This window comes from Dermacentor silvarum, chromosome 7 (genome assembly GCF_013339745.2).
Source record: "Dermacentor silvarum isolate Dsil-2018 chromosome 7, BIME_Dsil_1.4, whole genome shotgun sequence".
In the NCBI taxonomy this organism is placed as follows: Eukaryota; Metazoa; Arthropoda; class Arachnida; order Ixodida; family Ixodidae; genus Dermacentor; species Dermacentor silvarum.
The window spans coordinates 35,658,996-35,672,221 of NC_051160.1; the positions used below are offsets into that span (position 1 = coordinate 35,658,996).

Genomic DNA, 13,226 nt, shown 5'->3' on the forward strand with positions numbered 1-13,226 from the left:
AGGTCGATGGGCCCTCCTTAAGAGATGGCGCTGCAGCACTGGCTGCTGTCGCCTGGGCGGCTGGTGGCACAGCCGCGGCCACAATCTTTGTGGGCCGGGCCGATGCCGGAGTCTGCTGCGGTGTTGCCCCCTTACGCGCCGCACCAGCATACCCTGCGATATGTAGGAAGGAAATGCGTTTTCGCGCTTCCTGAAAGGAAATGTTTTCTTTGACATTTAACGTAATTATTTATTTTTCCCTCTTCCAGGAATGACATGAGCGGGAGTATGCAGGGTGATCACCGTCGCAAGTTGCGCAGTGTAGTGTCTCAGTACAATTATCAGCAGGATGATCGTTCGACGCACACTTTGCACATGTGGTACGGCCACGGCAGCTTTGAGAGCCGTGACCAAGTCACTGGCACTTAAAGCAGCGGCGAGGGTTAGGAATATAGGGCCTAAGTTTGATTTTCAGATAGCCTGTTTCAATATATTCTGGTAAGGTACTTGTGCAAAACGTCAAAATTAGGTGTTTAGTGGGGATCTCTTTGTCATCCCGCCTGATCTTAATTCTTTGGACATTTGTCACATGCTGTTCCTTCTAGCCCTCAAAGAGCTCGGTTTCACTCAAGTCAAGGAAATCTTGTTCCTATATAACTCCCCGTGAACTGTTCAGAGATCGGTGGGGTTTCATCGAGACAGGGGTATTGCCAATTTCAGCAAGTCCGGACTGTTTCTCGAACTGATTCTTGTCTTTTTGTTCTATCAATAGATCACCGCTGGCCATTTTTGTGACCTTACAGCCGGGACCTAGTTTCTCTTTGAGGCATTTCGCAACAACAAATGGTGATAGTGTTCTTGCAGTTTTATCACTGTGTTGACAACTTAGCACGTGGTACTTCGGGTATATTTCTTTGGTCTGGATAAAAAGCATCAGAGAGTCATCGGTGCGCCCTCTCTTGGAAAGAGAGCAATCGGGGGGTCGGGGAAACGACGAAAAAGCCATGTAAGTTGCTATAATTTTGGTAGCTATGCCAGCCGCCCACCACGGAGCCCAACAAGGGGACACTACGAAACCCAAAAGCCACGAAGACGCCAGCTGTACATAGCTACTATAACCTAATATAAATATCCTAGGTTGGATAGAATACACCAGGTTAACCCTTGCTGCCTGCGAAGTCGGAAATGAGAGGAAGACAGGAGAAGACAGGAGAGATGGAAAGAGAGAGAGAAAGACGAAGGATGGAGAGAGAGAGACGGGAAAAGGCAACTACCGATTTCCCCGGAGTGGGTCAGTCCGGGGGTGCCGTCCTACGTCGAAGCCGAGGCCAAAAGGGGAGTGTTGCCTCCGCTGAGGGGCCTTAAAGGTCCAAACACTCAGCGTCGGCTCAACCCCCAAGATCCCCTTTTCCCCGGACACGGCTAAGCCGCGCACGGTTAGACGCGGAAGGGTCCAACCCTCGTGTGCTCGGGTACGTGGTGGCGCAACTCACCAAACGCCTGCTTGCGCAGACGCCCCTACGGGGACGCGGTAGGGTCCAACCCTCGCGTCCTCGGGTATGTGGTGGCAACGCACCAAACGCCTGCTTGCGCAGGCGCCCATGCGGGGTTCAAAAACAATTGAAAAGTTGCATCGGTGCGCCCTCTTTTCAGAGGGCGATCAAGTAAAAGCGGTTTGGGGGAAGCCATAATATAGGCATCATGAGTTCGGCAGCAGCGCCAACCGCCCACCACCGAGCCTAACATGGGGACTTAGAAAATCTTGCGAGTAAGACAAGTCCTCGCCAGTTGTACGGTGCTACTATAACCCAATCTGGAGTAGCCAAGGTTGGCCACCCACACAAGGTTAACCCTCGCTGCCTGGAAAGTCGGAAAAAAATAGAAGAGAGGAGAATACAGGAAAAATTGAAAGGAAGAGAAAGACGCAGATTAGAGAGGGCGACAGGAAAAGGCAACTTCCGATTTCCCCTACTACCGCCGGGGGGCCATAAAGGTCCCAACTCCGGGCATCGGCTCAACCCTCAGGATCCCCTCTTCCTCGAACACGACTAAGCCACGCACGGTTAAACATGGGAGGCTCCATCCCTCGTGTGCTCGGGTTCGTAGTGTCGCCACACACCAAACGCCTGCTCACGCAGACGCCCCTGCGGGGATTTGGTGGAAGGTGTTGTAATCCCCGACCTCACCCTGGAATTTCGCAGCCGAACGTTGCCGACTGCTTCAGCCGCTACCATGCTCGGGGCTATTCACAGTCAGCATGCGGCTTCCGCCGCTCCCATCAGTTGCGGCGCCGTCTAGTGGCAGCGGGACCCTCCTGTCTTTAGCACAGGCGGTGAGACTGACGTGGAAGTTTGGCTCTCTACCTATGAGCGCGTCAGTGAATCACAAGTGGGATGACCCGACAAAGTTACGTACCGTCTTCTTCTATCTTGCTGACGTTGCGAACCTCTGCTTCCGCAATCATGAGCGAGAACTCCAAACCTGGTCCGATTTCACGACAGCATTCGCAGAAGTCTTCGGCCGCCCGGCCTTACGAAAGCTCCGTGCTGAACAGCGTCTACGCCAACGCGCTCAACAGCCCGGAGAGACTTACACGAGCTACATAGAGGATGTCGTGGATATTTGCGCACGCGTCGATTCCACCATGAGTGAAGAGCACAGGTGAAGCACATGCTCAGGGGCATGGAGGACGACGAATTTCAAATGCTTCTCGCGTGAAACCCTTCATCTGTCGCTGGTGTCGTCCCTCTTTGCCAGAGCTTCGATGAGCTGCGCCGACAAAGGGTCCTTGCGCGCAGCGCTGTTGCAGGCCTCACGCTTCCCTCCAACTGCACGCCAGAGTCCTCACTCTTCGTTCAGATTGAGGATTTTATTCGTGAGGAGGTGGCGCGCCAAATATCTGTGCTGCCTCTTAGCGATCGACCCCTACAGCCTGACACATATCTGGCTACTCCGTTTAGGAGAGCCATTCGCGAGGAACTTGCCGAATCGCTAGCTTTGGCTCAACGCTGTCCTCCCGTGGCTGCACGTCTGACCTTTGCCGCAGTCATAGCGCGACCTACGCAACCGACATTCGTGTTTCCTGGGACAGTGCGACCTCAACCACTGCCAACTCCCGCATCGCCTTCTATTCCGCCTCGAAGCCAAATTCAGAACCCTTGGAGCAAACGCGACAACCGACCCTTATGTTTCGCTTGCGGTTTCGCCGGCAATCTCGCGCGCTTCTAATTCTAGTAATTGGAACAGCAGTGCATTTTTATCCCAAGCGTTACGGCGCCTATCTCGAAACCCGTGAAATCTTTAGAAGTCGTTCCCAGTGGATGAGCTTACAAAAACCATCTATTACTCGTACATTCGTGTATGTGCGCTAAAGTAAATATTACACAGTTTATTAATGATTTTTTGGTAATTTGTCAATTATTCATCTCGATTCCTTATGCAAGTAATGCACACCGCTCGGAGTATCCCAACTTAAGCACCACAATTACGCTGTGTGCCACAATGAAATATTTGAACATTCCGCATGGCCTAAAGAACACCCTGTATATTACAAGAAACATTGTCTATAAACGACCAACGGGCACATCCCCGAGGGAATTTTAGTATTTTCCTTCGCCTACCCTTTCCAACCGCTCCTAGTGAACCTCCCTTTCACCCCTTCCGTGAGCGAGCCTTTTCTCTCTTCTCGCTGGCTATCCGAATGTCCCTTTACGAGCTGCCAACGTCTTAAAGTACAGCAAACTGGCGCCATCTCGTAGGAATGCCATGAAGTACGCAACGTACGTATACAGCGCGGATTTTTCGCGGCGCCCGGCTAAGAACACTTTTGTATTGAAAAAAAAAATGGAGAAATATGGAGGCGAAACTGCATGAGGACCAAATACTTTATTCTGGCGTTATTGTGCAGGCTCGGGGAGAATGAAACAGCCGTCCAATTATTTATTCTGGCCCTGTTAGGGGAGGCCGGGCCGGTACATTTTGTACATGTAGTTTTGGTTTATGTTCTGGCTTCGTCTTCGGTTTCTGAGGCAGGACGCACACTGCGTCCACATTACGATCTGAAGCAGAATGAAAAGAAGGTGAAAGTGAGAAAACTAAACTTTGTGCATACAGTAACCCCGGTATTCAGAAATGCAACTTAGATTGAAGCCCATGCTTGACTTGATCTAAATGACGCCTGTCGTGAATGTGCCGAAGCAAACGCAATGAGCGTCCTGAGCATGTTCCCGCCAGGCCTCCGTTAAATCAAATCAAGCATGAGTTTCATGTTAAGATGCATTTCTGAATACGCGCGTAAAAGCCGATTGGAGAGCAAAAGTAGCAGCAAATGTCAGTATTTAACTAACTTGTCGTCGTTCCCTGTGCCTGAACAACGACGATCCGTACCCTGAACAGCGAATAACGCTTGTTTAGATTTGTATATGACAGCACAAGCATTGTCGCTTGAAATATGCGAATTTCATGAATATCGTATTTAGTTGCAGACATTATCGGTCCCTTCAAGGACCACGAGAAGAGAGGCAGAGGGCAGAATAAGTGTACTGTTCATCACGCATATTTGGCGTAGAAAAAAAAAGAATTATCGAGAGAGTGAAAGCTTAAAGCTTCTTAGACTTAAGCATTGCAGAAATCGATAAGAGGTACCCTAAAGCAACCACATTATTCCACTCTCCATAAAAAATAATTTCAAAGTTTTGATGGCATTACCAAAAAATTGAAGGACACTTTGTAAATTCCAAAGTGTGTTCGGCGAAAGCCCGTGCCCATTTGACTGACTACCACCGCATGCGCATTCGCTCATTCCTCTTCTCGCGTTCGGTATCGGGGGAATCCACAATCTTGGGGCGCTTCTCTGAACCGCTTGCCGTGGAATCATCACCGGGCCTCTTAGGAGCTATCCGACTAACTCGACTGCTGCAACGAGACGTCTGACGAAGGAGCGTTGCCGCGCGCGCCGCTGTGCCATCACGTCATTGCTGAGAGAGTGTAAGGGGGAGAGGCCACAGCTGTGGCGGCGTAACTTGTGCTATGTGCCGCTGTGCCATCACGTGATTGCTGACAGAGTGTGAGGGGGAGAGGTCACAGCTGGCACCGTTCCAGGGCACGGACGGACGGACGGTCGGACGTCGCGAGTATCAGCCATTAAAGGCTTTTGCCTTAATACGATCGCAGCAAAGCAGGCAGTGAATAAAACGGTCTTAACTAGCGCATAACACATGATTACGACTGTGTCAGAAGCTGTTGGTGTAATTATCTAGAAATAAGGAGGACAATTTTAGCAGGAGCCATGCCACCACAACTTGGCCTGGTAGCTTGTTCCAGTCCCCGCGCTGTTACAGGAAGAATGAATGTTTAAAGCAGATCTTAAAAATAATGTGGCACGTCTGCAGATTCACTGTATTCTATAGTGATTAGGCATTGCTTGTAAACTTCAGGCACTTATCTGTCGGTCCGTATTGAACCTCTTTCATGCCTTCTTGGACCCCTTGGTGTGGATAACTCAGTATGTGTCGGAAAAGGCATCTTGGCAATGACCAACTTGGGCCAGTGGGTATGTTCAGGTGGGCTTTTACAACTGGGTACTTGCAAGAATATACAACTTTGGCCAGTAGATATATGCAAGGAGGTTTGTGACACGGGTGACGTGCCCGAGTAGACCATTTTGGGCCCATTGGGCTTATGCGACAGGGTATGTGGCACCTATGTTGGTGAACACTATTGGCCAATCCAGAAGAAGGGGCATGTGCCAAACTGCGCAGGTGCCCGTATAGACAAGCAACACAAGAGGCAAGAAGCGGAGAAGTGGGAAACAGAAAATGAACAACAAAGCAACTGAGCAGTCAGCTACAGAATAGTGAAAAGTCAGCATCGAAAGTAGCCGAGTGTAGAACAATAAGTGATGTGAATACAATTAGAACAGAGCATGTCATGACCAAGGCATGTTGAGCTATGCAGAGAAGTGAATAAGATGTTGGCAACAGAAAATTGAAAAAGTCGGGCACACAGAAGTGAAGAATAGCACAATAAGATGTGTCGCTTACATTACTTCAGTGCTAATCGCTAACGTTACATTCATGATGGGATGAGTTCTGCCGGAGTTGATATCCTGGTTAGTCATGATATTCTGTTGTTTACGTATTCAGTCTTGCCAAAGAATACAATATTAATAAGTTCACTGTACAGTATACTTCGCCATTTCTCCTTCGTGCTTTCAGGAGGGGTAGAATTGCTTTGCGAAATTCCACCCATGACTTAGCGGTATTTATGCAAGGTGTTCCACGTAACTTGTGCCGAAATGTAAAAATATGGGAGTGCCGCGTAACTGGGCCAAACCAAGTTAATGTTGTTTGCTGTCGCTTGGAGCAAGTAATACATTTGTGTCTCGGCTAATTACATATTAAGTTAATAATATTTATTCAACTACAATAAATATTATACTCGGATCGAGTGTTAAGTCAGAGTCAAAGACAGCAGGGGGGTCTGGTTTGGTGGTTACATAGTTTCTCTAGTTGTAACGTAGCTGGTATGTGAAGTTTGCAATATATTTGGTGCAGATGAACTCGAAGAATATGGCAGGGGAAGCATACTCGCCGAGGAGTTTAGTGTTCACGTTACGGTTTTGGGTTGTGCCGGGTTGATGAGTCCTCGGAGCCAGGTGCCAAGCAGGGCTCCAGTGGAGTGTGTTATTGAGCTCATCACAAATAGCATGCTAGTTATCCCTTGTGAGCGAGTATGAGTAGGCTGTGATATCAGCATTTATGTGATGCATGTGTTTGTGCAGTTTGCTATTACATTTCATGCACTTCCAACTAGGTATATACGGTTGACACAGTATCGCGACTCCCACAGGGGAGAGCACGTGCCTGTCTTTTTTTCTGTTCATCGTCGTGTTGTGTGAGGGTCTGTGTGTGTTGGAATGTGTGATTGCGAATACTTTATGCATGCCCATTTAGAACTGCCAGGTATTTCTAGAGGGTCAAGCGTGGCTGCTTTTCTAAGGGTGTGCCAGTTAGTGCGGGTGCGTTGTCTGATGCGCCGTTTGAATTGAGGCCCAGTGAATTTCCATTCGGAGTAGAGTATCATTACTCAACAGAGCAACGTGACTGTTGTGACATTCTACCTCTGATCTATTAAAGAGCGTGAGGTATGGGGTAGTGCCTTTTTGGATGAAATTTCCATGTTTTGTGGGTGAGTTCCGGTTACTCAGAATGGCTAACTGGTGCCGGTGTACTGCGCTCAAGACTACGGCCCATTTTGCTGCATTGCTGTTTATTTCCAGGCAGTGTGGGGTGCGTTAATGTATCCAGCTATTGGATGCGTAAACCGGCCGGTTGGCAATAGAGAGACGATCGGTGGGAGGAAATTGGCTGATTGCATTGGTTTACCTGTACACGTTGGTCATCCAAAGGGCAAGGCTGTGATTTTTAGCGAACGGAGTGACAATATGAGCTTCAGGGTGAGGTTATTGTCCATCTGTTGAATGTATTTGACAGCGATGTCCTTTCTGACCAGTGTGAGGAGTGTCGCGCTTGTGTTGGTACTGTGTTGTGTTTTGTGACCCGTGATGGCAGCAGTAATGTATGGCTCCTGTACGAATTGCCACGAGAAAGGCAGCTCGGGGCACTTGACATGTATTCGCGGGCTTATTTCACGCTCGGAAAACCACTTTTATGCTGCACGAATTAGCAACGGAAAGCTGTATCGGGAGCTTTTCATTCTGCTCTACACTTTTCTCATTGACACTTTTAATATAACTCTCATATTTGAGAAGTTGATTATTAAGTAGGACTAATTGTGTAATTAGGTAGAATGCAAAAATATAATCTGAGTATCTCCAAGAGACGGCAAATAACATTACCTTGGTTCGGTCTAGCTACGTGGCATTCCACATTTTTAAATGTTGGGGCATGATAGTTGGCACACCCTGTATACCTAGTGTTGCCACTGCTCAAATAGCGAAGCCATTCGACGAGGTTGCGGGATCGAATCCCTGCCACGGCTGCCGCATTTCGATTGGTGGAGAAATGCGAAAAACACCCAGTGTACTTAGATTTAGGTGCACGTTATAGAACTCAAGGTGGTGCTAATTATTCCGGAGTCCCCCACAGTGGCGTGCCTCATAATCAGATCGTGGTTTTGGCACGCAAAACGCTACAATTTATTTCATTTTATTTCGACATGGGATTTGGACACCTTGCTAATGAAAGTAAGGATGATGGCAAGATGACGGCTTGTCATTGTTCGACTTTCCATTATGACATCAGACAATCAGCCACACTGTCGAAAACTTTCAATCACCTCTGTAGCACTTTGCCCGATTTCGGTTTAATAAGATGTCTTTCCATTTGTCATTTTCTGCAAGAAAAGACGCAGTTTAGCCTGAAAGGCGAAGGATCGATTGCGATAGCAAATCAGGGGACAGCTATACGAAGTAAGCATAGTAGTTTTATCGGCCGTATAAACTTGTAAACCTAGGCATACTCACTAAATGAACAAACATCGTGTCAAGCGCGCTCAAGCAAACACAAACACATCTCACTCGATGACCGTGGAAACTCTCTGTCAAAACGTTGAAGTGAGCAAGCGCGGTGGGTGCAGCGAGCGATTTGACCTTCGTGCCGTTTCTTGCATCAACGCGAACTAATCCGCGAATACACCGGCCGCGGGAGACTGTGACCTGACGCAGATGGCCTTCAAGACACAGCGGCCCGGGCGAGCGACCGCGGCTGCCGGAGCCGTGGGTATTAATCCTCCCCCCCCCCCCCCCCCCCCGGCCTACACTCCCCCCGGAGCGTTGCGCAACACGGAAGACAGCGCGCTTCCGTTCCGCTTCCTTCCCGTGCATGTGCGAGGATGAGCCGCGATCGCCGGCTCACTCTCGCACACAGTGTACGGCGCGCGGCGACAGTTTTATTCCCCTTGGACTTAATACGGAACCTCACGGTCACGCCGACGCCGACGGGAGAAATGCGGCTGCAGTATTCGCAATCTGTCGCAATTGATATCGCAATAATATGCGTAAAACTCGGCTTTATAGAATTTGAAGGAAAGTACAGCATAATGGTTGACGTGAATGTCTGCTTCGAGGCGCAACTCCAAGATTTGTGATTACCTGTTGGCTGAGTAGTATTCAAGCTACATATGCAACATATGTTGCTACATATGTTGCTACAATTCCCCCCCATACGGAATTGAGGATTTTATCTAAATACGAGTGGACAAAATTGTAGTACCAACGGATACTCGCTCAAAAATGACCAATTGCAATGATTCGTAGCGTTTGCGATCTTCAGAGGCTTGAAGAAAACTGGCAAGTTCGGTTTTATGTTGGTATTTTTTGTAATAATCGAGAACATCTAAGGGAAGAAAGGCATCTTGTGGTTCTCATCCACCAATCGTGATGCACTAAAAAAAGCGACAAACCTATATATCCTTTGGTGTTGTTGTTTTTGTTATATATGCTTTGGTAATGGTATGCTCGCTTTTTATGTGCGGCTTGAAATGTACATGCTAATGTCTAGTTTATCATAAAATATTTTCTACCACTTTGTGAAAAAAATTTAAATTAGGTGCGTAAATTATTAAGAACAAAGAAACTAAAACTTAAAGAACTGATCAATGTTGTGCCCTTATGCATGAAAATATTAAATAAAGGCATGAAATTGTGCAGCTCGGGAAATATGCATGTTCGCACTGATGCGTTTTACCAGCTTCAACATCTTACCACTGCATCTCTTCGTACACTTTTCGCACGAGGAAAAAGCTATTAGAATTGGTTCCGCATTTTCCGCCTACAAAATGTTTGCAGAAGCCGGTGCTGGCATCGAAGTGCCACGTTCGATTACACGTAGAGCAGGGGCCTGGTTTCGGCATGAGGCTGCACATGAGTTTTCGCTTTGGTGGCGCTGCAAAATATCAGAAAAAAATAATTTCAGATAGTTTTAACATTCGGTGGAGCACATAGATGGAATGGGGAGAATTATCTAGCCTCGACAGAAAAGAATGACGCAAGAAGGTTAAACCCAGTCATTCCCACGTCCGCCACATAACGTAGCAGCATGCGAGCGTAAAAAATTACGTGTGTACAATAATAGGGCACCATATGGTATAATGTATGTTAACTTTCACCTGTCTTTTTCGTACGAACCAAAAATAAGCAAGAACAGCCTGAAACCCACAACGTTCCTTTGTCTTTTCTCGTAGATTTATAAAACAGACCATTAGAGATAAACAACTCTGGAAATTGCAATCTGAAAGCCGCTAATAATGACGAACATAATTTTATATCATTCATATTCAAGCACACGTTGTAACAGTGAAATTAAAGCTGATGATGATTGTTGGAGTTTAGTGGCGCAAGGGCAAGGTATGGCCAAAGAGCGCCATGACGATGGTAATGGTTTGTTAGTGGTATATGAATAGTCAATTATATGAACATTAGATGTGGCATGGCTGTAAAGGGGCCTAAAATCAGTCGCTGTAAAGTGCGTAAAATCTATAAGTAATAAGATTATGGCAATGAGTGATTATGTGTACTATGAACATGAATAATGCATTGCGAGAGAATGATACGAGTTACAAAAAATTAAAGATACAAGAATTGGCCAGAAGCACAAGTGCCTAAACAGAGCCCTTGAAACACAAGGGCCTGGTGGCATGTGCAATTAAAAAAAAAAACGATCGCACCAACATCCTCTAGAGAGAGGATGCACTACGAACTTATTGGGCTAAACAACATGTAGCACAACATCTTTCACGAAAGCAAGGACTGCGTTGGTGCTAAAAAGTGGTTGTTTACCGAGAAACATAGCGGGATGCAGAGGGACACAATAGCGATATGGGAGAGGAAAATGTTTCTTTCTTTCTTTTTCGGCTTCCCGACACTCCAAGAGGACGTGGAGGACGGTGAGCCTGTCGCCACATCTACCACATGTTGGAGGATCATTTCCATTCAATAGAAAATTGTGAGTACCATATGTGTGTCCTATTCTGAGACGACAGAATAGGACATCCGTTCGTCGTGTTTTAGTTGTACAGGGCCAGAAACCTAACTGTGGCTTAATCAAGTGGAGCTTATTAGTTGTTTCAGCGTCCCACAGACGCTGCCAGTGGCCTCGCAGTTTCCTTCGCAAAAAAGGCTTCAGATCTGTGGAGGAAATAGCAGCGGCAGGATTAATAGCTTGCGATGTAGTTGATGTGGCCAACTGGTCTGCTAGCACATTGCCCTCGATGCCTCTATGGCCAGGCACCCAGCATATTATTACATGTCTACGAGATTGGTAAATGTTACACAAGAGTGAGTAAAGCTCAATAAAAACAGGATTTTTATGCTTTTGTAAAGAGGTTAGCGCTTTTACAAGACTTAACGAGTCTGTGAATATTATTGCTTTTTCTAGTTTTTATTTTTTTATATGTTTCACCGCAGACAGTACTGCGTATGCTTCTGCTGTGAATATACTTGTTAGGGGGTTCAATACATCAGATTTAGAAAAAGAGGGGCCAACAGCCGCGTAAGATACGCCAGCATGGGACTAAGACGCGTCGGTGTAGAACTCCGAGCACGAGTACTTCAATTGAAGTTCGCGGAAATGCATTGTAATTTCGAGCTCAGGAGCGTACTTTGTGACCTCTACAAAGGATAAATCACAATCTATCACCTGCCACTCCCAGTGCGGTGACAGCTTAGCAGGAGGCATTAGGCGATGTTCTACAAGTGGGACATCCAACTCCTCGCTAAGTTCTCTTACACGCAGTCAGAAAGGCCGCCTCATAGAGGGTCGATTATAGAAAAGCGTTGCACACTTCAAATCATTTACGGTTACAGAACAAGGATGTTCTCGATTGGAGTGCACTTTGAGAAAATAAGTGAAGCTGATGTATGTTCTCTGGAGGTGGAGTGACCACTCATTGGATTCTACGTATAAGCTTTCAACGGGGCTTGTTCTGAATGCGCCAGTGGCCAGGCGGATACTTAGATGGTGGACAGGATCTAACATTTTTAGTGCGCTCGGGGCAGCAGAGTGATATACCACGGCACCATAATCCAATCGTGACCTAATGAGGCTCTTGTGAAGATTCATTAAACACTTCCTGTCACTGCCCCAGGATGTGTGAGATAAAAGTTTCAGTAAGTTCATTGTTTTTAGGCATTTCGTCTTGAGGTGTTTGATGTGGTGGATGAAAGTCAGCTTAGAGTCAAGTATGATGCCTAAAAACTTGTGTTCTTTGTTCATAGGTATTTGTTGTCCATACATTTCAATGGTGGGATCTGCAACGAGACCTTTCTTCCTGGTGAAAAGAACACAAGAGCTTTTGTGGGGGTTTACTTTGAACCCGTTTTCGTCTGCCCACTTAGACACTTTGTTCAACCCCTGCTGTACCTGTCTCTCGCACACTGCAAGGTTACAGGACTTGAATCCTATTTGTATATCGTCCACGTAGATGGAATAAAAAAATTGCTGGTGGCAACGAAGCACGAAGCGTGTTCATTTTGACGATAAAGAGCGTGCAACTGAGCACGCCTCCCTGGGGTACACCAGTTTCCTGTACGAATGGACGCGACAGTGCATTGCCTATTTTAACCCGAAATGTGCGGTTGTGTAGGTAGCTTTCAATAATGTTTAACATATTGCCGTGAATGCATATTGCCGACAGATCGCGCAAGATTCCATAACGCCAGATTGTACCATACGCCTTTTCCATATCTAGAAACACGGATAAGAAATATTGTTTATGTATGAAGGCATCACGAATGTTTGCTTCGATGCACACGAGATGGTCGGTTGTAGACCGTCCTTCTCTGAAGCCGCATTGATATGGATCAAGAATTTTGTTTGACTTAAGGAAGTGTAAAAGGCGACGGTTTATCATTTTTTCAAAAACTTTGCAAATACAACTTGTGAGGGCTATTGGGCGGTAACTTGTTACTAATGTGGGGTCTTTACCTTGTTTCAAAATCGGGACGACAAGGGATTCTTTCCATGCAATAGGTAGGTACCCACCAGCCCATATAGCATTAAAGAGTGCGAGTAGCGTTATTTGAGTATCGCTGTGGATGTGTTTAATCATATCGTACATGATCCTGTCAGGTCCAGGTGCAGAGCTCCGACATGTATTCAAGGAGGCTCTCAACTCGGCAATGTTAAAAGGCGTGTTATAGGGTTCGTTCTGTCTGCATTTACGATCGATAGCCTTGTGTTCTGCGATTTGTTTGTGCTTTAGGAACGCCTCAGAATAATTATTGAACC

The 13,226-nt window shown here is 46.7% G+C and overlaps 1 long non-coding RNA gene across 1 annotated transcript in view; it reads right to left on the reverse strand.

The window, feature by feature from the left end:
- Nucleotides 1-3,845: 3,845 nt before the first annotated feature.
- Nucleotides 3,846-13,226, reverse strand: part of LOC119459452 (uncharacterized) — a 47,349-nt gene continuing 37,968 nt past the window's right edge. The window contains exon 4 of the long non-coding RNA XR_005193613.2: nucleotides 3,846-4,037. This is a non-coding gene — a long non-coding RNA (uncharacterized LOC119459452). The remainder of the gene's footprint in view (nucleotides 4,038-13,226) is intronic.